Source organism: Balaenoptera borealis, assembly GCF_965194805.1.
Source record: "Balaenoptera borealis genome assembly, chromosome: 16".
Lineage (NCBI taxonomy): Eukaryota > Metazoa > Chordata > Mammalia > Artiodactyla > Balaenopteridae > Balaenoptera > Balaenoptera borealis.
The window spans coordinates 7,359,432-7,371,523 of NC_138872.1; the positions used below are offsets into that span (position 1 = coordinate 7,359,432).

General features: G+C 44.4%; 1 long non-coding RNA gene and 1 pseudogene across 2 annotated transcripts in view; one reads left to right on the forward strand and one right to left on the reverse strand.

Annotated features, from left to right (window-relative positions):
* The window catches only part of LOC309614422, a 173,112-nt gene that overhangs the window by 66,652 nt on the left and 94,368 nt on the right, over positions 1–12,092 (reverse strand). The gene's annotated exons all lie outside the window — the stretch shown is intronic.
* On the forward strand, positions 6,019–8,958 carry LOC309612700 (adenylyl cyclase-associated protein 1 pseudogene; annotated as a pseudogene). The gene has a single exon. The product of its transcript is annotated as an adenylyl cyclase-associated protein 1 pseudogene (transcript).

Genomic DNA, 12,092 nt, shown 5'->3' on the forward strand with positions numbered 1-12,092 from the left:
AAACATGAAAAAAAGGCCTAACAACTTCTCGTATTCAGCACTTTAAGTTTTAAAAAGACCAAGTCAGACTAAACGCTAGCACAGTCATGCAGGAATCCACGGCCCGCATCCGTGAAGCAAGCTCTTGGCCTGAGAAGTCCTCTCCTTCTCACGTCAAAACGAAAACAAGACGACCCATAGGCCTCACCCCTGGGACCTCAGCAGTCACCTATTGTCCTGAGAAGGCCCCTGGTCACACCTGGCGAGCCCCATGGCGAGCAGCTCTGGGCGTGGAGGGCGCTGCAGGCACCGTCTCACCCACACCAATTAAGAACTGGGACCCCCGCAGGCGGGAAGGGGACAGGGGCGGCGGGGGGGACCAGGACTGCACACCTGGTCCCCAGCGCAGGGCACCTGGCATGGCTGGGGCGAGGCTGCCTCCGTGGACCTCCCAGCTCTGGCTGCCACACAGGGGCCGCCCCCGAGGGCCCTCTCACTCTCCTGCTGGCCAGGCAGCCGTGGCCGATGGCTCAGCTGCTCAGGGCCACGGTGTCCACCACCTGCCCCAGCTTGCCCCGGAGCCGCTGCCGCCATGCCTGCTCGTCCTTCTCCAGGGCCGTCAGGATCTCGTCCTTGCACTTGGTGATGTAGGAGTAATCTCGTGCAGGACACTCATGCTGTTGAACTGGCTCAGGTGCATCCGCTACTGCTCAGCCAGGTACGCACTCATGTCCTGGTCGCTGATGGCGGGCATCTTGGCGATGCCCGCGTAGTACCTCTCCACCCAGCTCTTGTAGTTGGGGATGTCCTTGGCGTAGAGCAGCTTGTTGGAAGGCAAGTCCTTGCCCAGCTTGTGCCCAGACGTGGAGCAGGGGTCCATGAAGGTCTGGGCCACCACCCACAGGCAAGCGTCAGTGGTGCTGCTCCTGTGGATGTCGAACACGAACTGCGGGTTCTTGATCACGTTCACCCAGAAGCTCAGGGGCAGGCAGTCGCTCTTCCAGGTGTGGCTCACGTCCGCATCGTGGATCTGGTGCTGGTCGGCCCGGTCGTCCAGGGAGTCGAACATGTACTTGATGGCCAGCGGCAGGGCCGAGCCCCTGGGTGCTGAAGATGGTCTTGAAGAGGTCGTCCACGAACTTCTGCAGCGTGCACTTGGTGGCCAGCGGCCGCGTCAGGTAGATCTCGCAAACCATCTCGCTGCCGCGGTCGCCCTCGCGCTGGTCCAGGTGGCCGCGGTTCTTGACCAGGTGCCACAGCTTGGTGCGCTCTCCAGGTCGGGCGTGATCATGGGCGTGTGCGAGCGCCAGCTGTCGGGGCAGCTGGCTGTGCGCGGCATGCTCTCCTATCTGCTGGGGGACTTGGTGAAGGTGGAGGAGTCGGAGATACTGTAGGCGGACGTCTGCTTGGGCAGCCACAATTTGTGCATACACTTCAAGATGTATATTTTTTCATACCACAGAATAGGAATAAATTAGACATACTTTTTATAATTGGCACCTGGAGTCTGTCATACAGACTGAAGTAAGTCAGAAAGAGAAAAACATATACCGTAAGCTAACGCATATACATGGAATCTAAAAAAACAAAACAAAACAGTACTGATGAACCTAGTGGCAGGGCAGGAATAAAGACGTAGACATAGAGAATGGACTTGAGGACATGGGGGGCGGGGGGGGGGAAGCTGGGGTGAAGTGAGAGTAGCAGTGACATATATACACTACCAAACATAAAATAGATAGCTAGTGGGAAGCAGCCGCATAGCACAGGGAGATCAGCTCCATGCTTTGTGACCACCTAGAGGGATGGGATAGGAAGGTGGGAGGGAGGCTCAAGAGGGAGGGCATATGGGGATGTGTGTATGCACATGGCTGATTCACTTTGTGGTACAACAGAAACTAACACAGTATTGTGAAGCAATTATACTCCAATAAAGATCTATAAAAAAAAAATTGGCTTTTTTTACTTAATATTTCATGAGCACCTAACCATTTTAATGAACATTTTAAGCTCCTCATTTTTAAACAGCTGGATAATATTCAGTTTTATAAATGGAGCATCATTTGTGTTGGACATTTCAATCATTCATTAGTTTCACAAATATTTACCCATTACTTGCTATATGGCAGGCACTGTTCTAAGTTCCCGGGATATGGTCTCTGCACAAAGCAGACAAACTCCCTGCCCACAAGATGCTTACATTCTAATTAAAGGCACAAAGAGGAAGTATTTCCAGTCCATGTTTCTTATCAAGACTGCTTCAATGATTCTCAAACTGGAGTGATTTGCTTTCCAGGGCAATCTGTTCTCAGTGGACGTTAGGCAATGTCTGGAGAGATTTCCAGTTGTCACAGCTTGCTAGAAGTAGGATGGGGGTGGGGGGGTAGTTCTACTGGTATCTAGCGGGTAGAAACCAGGGTTGCTGCTGGACATACTCTAATACACAGGAGAGTACCCTTCCCCCCGAGACAAAATATTATCTGGTCCAAACGTCATTAGTGCCAAGGTTGAAAAGCATGACTCAACTTTGAGATAATAAACTCCTAGTCAAACAAGTACACTTACATAATTTAGTCTCACGGTGTAGAAGTCTTAATATGTTTAGTCACTATGCTAAGAACTCTGTTTCCCATTACTACCTTTGTCAACCTTTCGAAGTCCAGAGGCTGCCAGTTAGAATCTACTCTTTAATTGAAAATAAGAATATTAAATTACAGAATTGCAGGCACCGAAGAATAAATGAGGGAAGGTGAGTGGGCAGAGGGATTTAAGAGAACTCCAGTGCTCTTAGTATCACTATTTGACTTATATTTAGTACCCTGGGTTGTGATCCTGACAGCGGCGATGTGGTTTGAGGATTAAGGTGGGCTATGTAAAGTTTCATTACAGGAAAACTAACCCAAGTCCTCTTTCTTCCATTGCTATGACTTTCTGAAAATTTCCTTCAGAAAAAGAGCAAGTATTGACCTGAATGTAAAAATCAATGCTTTAGGGCTTCCCTGGTGGCGCAGTGGTTGAGAATCTGCCTGCCGATGCAGGGGACACGGGCTCGAGCCCTGGTCTGGGAAGATCCCATATGCTGCAGAGCAACTAAGCCCCATGCGCCACAACTACTGAGCCTGCGCATCTGGAGCCTGTGCTCCGCAACAAGAGAGGCCGCGATAGTGAGAGGCCCGTGCACCGCTATGAAGAGTGGCCCCCGCTTGCCGCAACTGGAGAAAGCCCTCGCACAGAAAAACGAAGACCCAACATGAGTTTCTGTTCATGAGTTTCAGAAAAATCTATTTTAGGTTTGCCACAGTACTGGTTTAAAAAGCAAGATTTTTGTATAATCTAAGTATAATGCTCATAATATAAGAAAGACTTGACTTTACGTTAGTATTTTTAATCTCTATCTTTTTCCTAACCAGATACTCAAACAAACATTTGACTGACTGACTGACAGGTAGTAGGTGTTACCTTCTAATTTGAAAATAAGTTTTAATTTAACTTTCACATTGTTGAAGAAAAGTATTACTATTCACCCAATAATTAGACTTAACTGGTCTGAGGATTTAAATGCTACTTTGACACCAAATATTTCAAACTGTGTGTATTTCACAACTCTAAAGGGACTCCTGACACCACAGCTACCAGATATATTTTATCAGCTTGTGGTATACTTTTGCAAGCAAGCAAATTTAAAAGCCCAATTGCTGACACTTAAAAATAAAAATCAAAACCAAAGATAAATATTATGTTTTCTATTCTGATTTCTGGACTATATATGATATTGATTTTTTTTCATGTTAGAGATTGACTATTTATATTGCTTTCTTATTTGTCTTCTAATCAGCATCATCATTAAATAGCTACCAATTAATATGACACCAAAAGCACAAGTAGCAAAAGCAGTATTAGACAAATGGGACTACATCAAACTAAAAAGCTTCCGTAAAGCAAACAAAACAACCAACAGAGCAAAGAGGCAACCTACAGAATGAGAGAAAATATTTGCAAAACATATATCTGATAAAGGACTCATATCCAAATTATGTAAGAAATTCCTACAACTCAATAGCAAAAATAAAATAGTCATTAAAAAATGGGCAAAGGACTTGTATAGACATTTCTTCAAAGAAGAAATACAAATGACCAACAGGTATAAGAAAAGGTGATCAACATCACTAATCATCAGAGAAATACAAATAAAACCACAACGAGATATCACCTCACACCTGTTAGAATGTCTATTTTTAAAGCAAAACAAACAAAACACATATTGGTGAGGATGTGGAGAAATTGAAACTCTTATACATTGTTGGTAGGAATGTAAAATGGTGCAGCCACCATGGAAAACAGTATGGAGACTCCTCAAAAAATTAAAAAATAGAATTACCCTATGATCCTGCAATCCTGCTTCTGGCTATATATCCAAAAGAACTGAAATAAGGATCTGTAAGAAATACATGCACTCCCTTGTTCATTGCAGCATTATTCACAATAGCCAAGATATGGAAACAACCTAAATGTCCGCTGATGATGAATGGAGAAAGAAAGTGTGATATATATATATATATATATATATATAAAATGTAATATTACTCAGCCTTAGAAAAAGAAGGAAATCCTGCCATATATGACAACACGGATGAACCTGGAGGACATTATGCTAAGTGAAGTAAGCTGGACACAAGGGACAAATATTGTATGATTCTGCTTATATGAAGTCTTTAAAATAGTCCAACTTATAGAAATAGAGAGTAGAATGGTGGTTACCAGGACTGAGGGAAGGGGGGTTGGGGAGTTGCTTCTCAAAGGGTATCGAATTGCATTTATGCAAGAGGAATAAGTTCTAGAGATCTGCCATAGAATATTGTGCCTGTAGTAAACAATACTGCATTGCGTACTTAAGGATGTGTTAAGAGGGATGATCTCCTGTTAAGTGTTCTTGCCACAGTAAAAACATTAAAAAGAATCTACGAATCATATCTACCATTTATTAAACATCTCTCTTATTTCAAACATTCTGTTAGACTCGTTACATACATTAAAAATGTCTCACAATGATGTTTTATGAAATAAATTATCATTTCTATTTTAAAAATGAGGAAGTGAATTCTAAGAAAGTGTGATAAATGTTGCTTTTGTCTGACTAATACAGTTTTGCCCACTCCACCCCAATTCTCATGCCATCTCCCCAAAGATGAGAACATGGCCTATGTTGGGATCACTGTAACATCTACAGGGAGTGATTTTGTAATGAACACATGACCAAACCTGGACCAATTAAATAAATTCTTGTATATTTTTCTGGTTGAAACTAGTGAAGAAGACTTTTCTTCTATTAGGTCATAAAACTAGATTTAAGGGAATCTGATATGGACACCAGGCATATTTCCTGCTATGCAGACAAACATAAAATCAAGCTTTGACAGGAGAAATGAGAGAGGAATAACAAAGAATTCCTAATAACTTGAGTGTTTGGATCTAGTCAAGTTTCTCAATTTTGGCACCGCTGGCATGTTGGGCTCAATACTTCCTCCTGGTGGTGGTGAGGGTGCTGTCCTCTACTGGCACTAGATGCCAGTAGCACCCACTTTCTTGCAGTTGTGACAACAAAAATGTCTTCAGACATTGTCAGATTTCTCCTGGGGGACAGTAGGTGGAGGGACAAAATCACCCTCTACTGAGAACTACTAAGTTATAACCAAGATTGCCATCCACCATTATATTTGCCAATGTGAAATCTTCCCCATTTGCTAAATCTGAATTTGTTTTTTGCAAATTATATCCAAAGGAATCTTGAGAGAGGAAATGTTAGAGCACTGTGCTAAGGGTGATGGGTGTATGCCGTAAGGAAAACAGAAGAATTCACATCAATGTATGTATGGGAGGAGGCAAAAGAGAGACCAGGATGCAAAGAGCTTTAAGAGTGAATTTTCCAGATTGTTGACCCAGGAAACAGATTTACCCAGGTGTGTTTCCAAAAAAAGGTATTCTGAGTTCAGCTATGTTTGGGAAATGTTTGGTTAAGCAAAGCTGCTTTTTTTTTTAGACTAGGATGTTCAGACTTTAGTATGATAGTGTGATTTAATATTCACCAATTTCTCAAATTTCTTTGACCAAGTTTTTTAACAGCTCCAGTTAACATCTTTCATGGCTTACATTCTGCAGAATTCAATGTGATAAATGTAATGGCTACCGACACAAAAGGCAGGCCAAAGCAGGGTAGACAGAACAACGTGAGGGGTAAAGAGTGAAGGGTCCCCTGCCTGTGGAGCTGTAGACAGAAACATGATGACGTTGCAGCTTATAGGCCCCTTGGTTGAGGAGGTTTATCCGCATTTAGAGAGAAGTGGAGAACCACGATGCACCCTCTAGTCTATAACAGAGAGTTTGGACATTTCCCCCCCCACAGGCAACCAAAGAGAGCTAATGAGAAGAATAACCTGACCCATGATGACTGTGGGAAATCTCTCTGCCATGTGGAGAGTAAATTACAGCAGGGTGAGACAGCAGGTAAGGGAACCTGTTAGGATCGCAACAGAAGTGGTAAGGGTTTCGACTAAATCAGTAGAAATAAAAATGGATGAAATAGAGTGATTTGAGAAATGCTGATGCAAAAGATTGTACATTGGTATTCTTCCACTTATCGTTGCCATTTTTGACCACTTTGGTAGGCCATTTTAATTTCAAAGACTGCATAGTTTTTTTTCACACCAGTGAGCCAAATCCTATGGGAAGGTAATGAACGTTAAGTGTGGCTGGCTTAGAATCTGGCCTCACTAGAAGAAAAAACCTCCTTAAGAAATGTTTCTAGGGAGAGCGGCTGATCACAGCCCCGAGGTGAGGCAGAGCTCTGAGCAGGTGCTACATTATGGCTGACATGCAAAATCTGGTAGAAAGACTGGAGAGAGCGGTGGGCCGCCTGAAGGCAGACTCCACGCCCCTGACACGCACCGTGGGTGTAGAGACAGTGCTGCAAAAGCAGGAACGACTCCATAGGTGCAAGTGTTTGAGTCACTGTTGGCCGGCGCTGTGGCAGAGTACCTCAAGATCAGTAAAGAGATTGGGGGAGATGTGCAGAAGCATGTGGAGATGGTTCACACAGGTCTGAAGCTGGAGCGAGCGCTCTTGGTTACAGCCTCTCAAGGCCAGCAGCCAGCAGGCAATAAGCTTTCTGATTTGTTGGCACCATCTCCGAGCAGATCCAAGAAGTGATAACCTTTCGGGAGAAGAACCAAGGCAGCAAGTTGTTCAATCACCTGCCAGCTGTCAGCGAAAGTATCCAGGCCCTGGGTTGGGTGGCTATGGCTCCCAAGTCTGGTCCCTAAGTGAAGGAAATGAATGATGCTGCCGTGTTTTATACAAACTGACTCCTCAAGGAGTACAAAGATGTGGGCTGGGTCAAAGCTTACTTGAGTATATGGACAGAGCTGCAGGCTTACATTAAGGAGTTCCATACCACTGGACTGGCCTGGAGCAAAACCGGGCCGTGGCAAAAGGACTGAGTGGATTGCCATCTGGACCCTCTGCTGGATCGGGTCCTCCCCCCGCCCAGGCCCGCCTCCCCCCGAGTCCCCACCAGTTCAGGCTCAGATGAGTCTGCGTCCCGCTCAGCACTGTTTGCACAGATTAATCAGGGGGAGAGCATCACACATGCCCTGAAACATGTATCTGATGACATGAAGACTCACAAGAACGCTGCCTTGAACGCTCAGAGTGCTCCAGTACGAAGTGGCCCCAAACCATTCTCTGCATCTCAACCAGGAGTCAGCGCATCCCCCAACCCAGTCACAAAGAAGGAGCCAGCTCTCCTTGAACTGAAGGGCAAGAAGTGGAGAGTGGAAAATCAGGAGAATGTTTCCAACCTGGTGATAGATGACACAGAGCTGAAACAGGTGGCTTACATATTCAAGTGTGTCAACTCAACATTGCAAATCAAGGGAAAATTAACTCTGCTACAGTAGATAACTGTAAGAAACTCGGTCTGGTGTTCGATGACGTGGTGGGCATTGTGATAATTGAGATAATCAATTGTAGGGATGTCAAAGTTCAGGTAATGGGTAAAGTGCCAACCATTTCCATCAACAAAACAGATGGCTGCCACGTTTACCTGAGCAAGAATTCCCTGGATTGTGAGACAGTCAGTGCCAGATCTTCTGAGATGAATGTCCTCATTCCTATAGAAGGTGGTGACTTCAGTGAGTTCCCAGTCCCTGGGCAGTTCAAGACCGTATGGAATGGGCGGAAGTTGGTCACCACAGTGACAGAAATTGCTGGATAAGCAAAGTGCCACTGGGTTCTCTGCCCTCTCCCTCACACCGTGGGATAAATCTGTATCAAGATGGTTCTTTTCTAGATTTCCTCTACCTTTCTGCTCTTAAACTGCTTCTCTGCTTTGAGAAGCACAGCTACCTGCCTTCACTGACATATACCTCAGGCTGAGATTTGGGGTGGGACAGCAGGTCTTCGATCTTCTGCAGGAAGGTGCAGCTTTTCCGTATCAGCTCAACCATACAGCCAGTCCATTCTTAAGGAACTGCACATCAGGACAGGTGTGTTTTAACTTTCAGCCTTTGGGGTTATTTGACCAACAAATAGTCTTTGGGGAAGAATAAAGCAGTCCCCAGGAATTAACAGATCAGAATGTTCACACAAGTTAATCTTTTTCTAACAATGAGCGTGAAGGTAGCAGAACCTGGTGTGATCCTAGTTGGTTCTTCTAACTTAAACTAATTTTCACTATTGACAAGTGAGGCAAGGGTTGCACAGGACCAAAGGCTGAAGCTTGGCCATCTAGCATTCCAAGCAAAATGATAAGCATTCCTTTTCTTCTGCATTCTATCCTGCATCTGCCTGAACCTGAGATAGTAGGTTGTCCTGTGTTAGCTGCTGGGGTGGTGCCCTGCACCCAGGCCAGCTAAAGGAGTCTTGGACCCTTCCTCTCTCTGGGGCCCCTGCCCACCACCTTCCTACAGAGATGACTTAAAAAGAGAGAGAGAAAAAAAAGGAAAACCACATCATTCCCAGGAATCTGGCTTCCCTTTCTCCTTCCATGCTAGGTGCCCATTGTCCATCTTCATTGCTTCCTTTGCCCTGTCATGCTCAACAGCTTTTGGCTTCTGTCTGGGCACCTGAACAGAGGATTAAAATCTCCATTGCAGGCTGGTTTTAGGTCTTGTGTAAAAATCTTGCACAGAATTGCTATTGTAAATTTGTTTTTCCTCTAGGACAAACACTTTACCAAAATATGCAACTTTTTTTGGTGGGAAGAGAGATTGTCCTGTGATTTCTACCTATTTCCTGAGGCCTGTGGAAATGAGCCTTTATGTACTTAAAGTTATACAGAAAATAGAATAAAATTAAAACCTAAAAAAAAAAAAAAGAAATGTTTCTAGAAGCCAATTCTACTAGCTCCGTAATAGACTCCATTTTACCCATTAAAATATAAAACTACTAGTACATCCTATCCTGATATTCCGATATAGAGGCACCATGTCTGTGTTGAGCCCCTGTGTGTAGTTTTCTTAGTGACTTTGCAAGCGGAAAGCATCAAGCTGTTCCCTCGCTCTCTCCATGTGTTAAAACCATCAGGGTTGTAATGGGCATCTTTGGATCAGATACCTTCTGGCTCTTGCCATCTTTGTTGCCTGCATGCTGAAAGATAAGGATTTGGCCAACCAGCCAGGGCTTGCACAGGGGAGCTCACAGGGTCTCGCTCACGCCTGGCAGCATCTGAACACTCGGTGTCATTATGCAAGTTATCATCAATCAGCAGGCAGCTGCTTTTAGGACTTCCAGGCAGCAAGGCAAACATTTGCACTTGTGGTTTCCTCCCCGAGCGTGCTGGACCCAGGGCCCATCAGACAAGAGAACTGCACACACAATCACTGCCCACTGCTCAGGACCACTTGAACAGCTGTTCCAGGCCGGTGTCGGGATGCTCACCTGGCAGCCCTGTTGGAGTGCAGAGGAAGATGTGCAGATTAGAGCCTGTTTGCTCAACACAAAGGGCTTTCTGTGAAAGAACCACAGGGAGGCCGGGGAGGGAGAAGCGAAGCTGAGGATAAATCTAACAAGACATTTCTTCATAAAACAGACCAGATGATGTAGACACAGGGGTGTACAAGACCAGCCGAAAACAAAATGCAAAAAAAAAAACAACCACAAATAGAAACCATTTGGATCCTGATGGAATGACAGTGAGGCTAGCCAGCTGTGTTCAAGGAATAAGAGGAAAGAACACTGATTCCATAACCAACGAATAAATACTTATTAAGCACGTGCCATGCACCCAGCCATCTAGGATACAAGATGAAAAGCAAGGACCCAACAGCCCAGGGAATTTGCAGTCTTGTTAGGCAGATAAGACACACCCATGGGAACAAGGTAGGCATAAATGGCACTTGATGTCAAAAGCTGAACTTCACTATGTGGAACTCGCAGGAAGGATGGGAATCAGGGTATCCTAAATAGGTGATTTTCTGTGAGTGAAGTCCTTTAGGCCTCTCAGCAGATGTAGGTGGGCAATGCCCCTAGTTTAAAAGGGTCACAGTGAGTCCAAATAAACAGGAAATGCTCCAGGGTTTAGAATGTGTGCACCAGAATCTCCCAGGAGCTTTTCATTGCCCAGAGTCACACAACTGTTGTTAAAATGCAGAGTCCTGAACCCCACACTAGAGAAACTTTTTTAATAGGTCTGAAATGGGGCCCCAGGAATCTGCATTTTAAGCAACATCCCAGGTGTTTCTAATGTAGCTGGCTCCCAGCCTTTACTTTGAGAAATACTGCATTAAAGGTGAAAATGAACTAAAGGGATTCAGACTAAAGTTTTCCTAAAGTATTCATCTGTACCTGCTATGGAGCCTTCTGTGATCTCCTTGGAATTACATTTTTAAAAATGGTATGTTTATGGGCATTATTTTTTGAGTGAGAAAGGCAAAATCTTCCTTATATTCTTCAAAGGGTCTGCCCACAACTTTACCCCCAGAGCTAATAATCTCTAAATATGTTTGCGTGTTTGTGTTTATTTATTTAGAAAAACACTTATTCAATTCCTCCATCCCCAATCTAGACCTGGAAATCTCATTCTACTTAATTTCTATGGTTTCCACCTTTGTCAAGTCCTTTCCAAAAGTGAGTGCAACAAATCACTCCAACATCTGGGCTCTCCAACACTTGATATTTACCTACACTATGGGACTCATCACATTCCATCATGAGTATTTGTTTAAGCGTCTGTTCTGTTTCCCCAGGGGGAATATGAGGCAGCTGACAGCAGGGACCATGCTACTGAATTGCTCCAAATACTTTGCATAACCATCACCTAACATGTGTCAGAAAGAATTCAATTCATAATTTCTAATAATTGAATGAATGAACGAATGTATATGTTGAATGTTGAGAGAATGTGATAGAGAATAGAGGAAATTTGTTCCTGTTTCTTCTTCCTACTTGAATCTGTAATTCAAGAACAGTTTGGTGTTGAAGACAATTCAAGATAAAGAGATTTCAGTAACCCAGCGAAAATCCTTATATCCTTGAATATTCAACCAGAATCCTGGCACTTCCAGGTCCAATGATGTGTGGTCCAGTTTTTCAAGATGTCAGATAAAACAGAGCCCTCACATCAAATACGATACAATTAGAATTATAGCCATGATCAACCTGCAGAGGTGTTTTTCTGCAATGGCATAACTAATCCCATCTCACATTGAGACAAACAGTTAAATCTTAGGGCTCCCAGCCTTGGCTATTGCCAGACAGGGACCTCCCTGGTTTGAGGAATGACTGCTAGTTATCACTCCCCATGCCTACCCCAGGCCTGTAGGCCACGCTCCCTGCCACAAGTCCTGCCTAGATTTCCCTCAAAACACATTAATTTTCAGCTGTGGAAGAAATTTACTTTCCTTCAAGCAGAGAGCCATTTCTGGCCAGAGGCTTTTAGCGGATAAGCAAGAGCTCTAAACAACTCTTCATCCCCTTCTGCCTATAATCTGGAATTTTCAATCACTCAACCCCGGCGTTTGAAGACTTCAGCTTGGCAGGAGCAGCAGCTTCAAACCATGTTTGCAGTTAGCAAGTAATGAGGCTGCTTGTGAGGCTGAGAAGAATAGACTTTGTTGGCA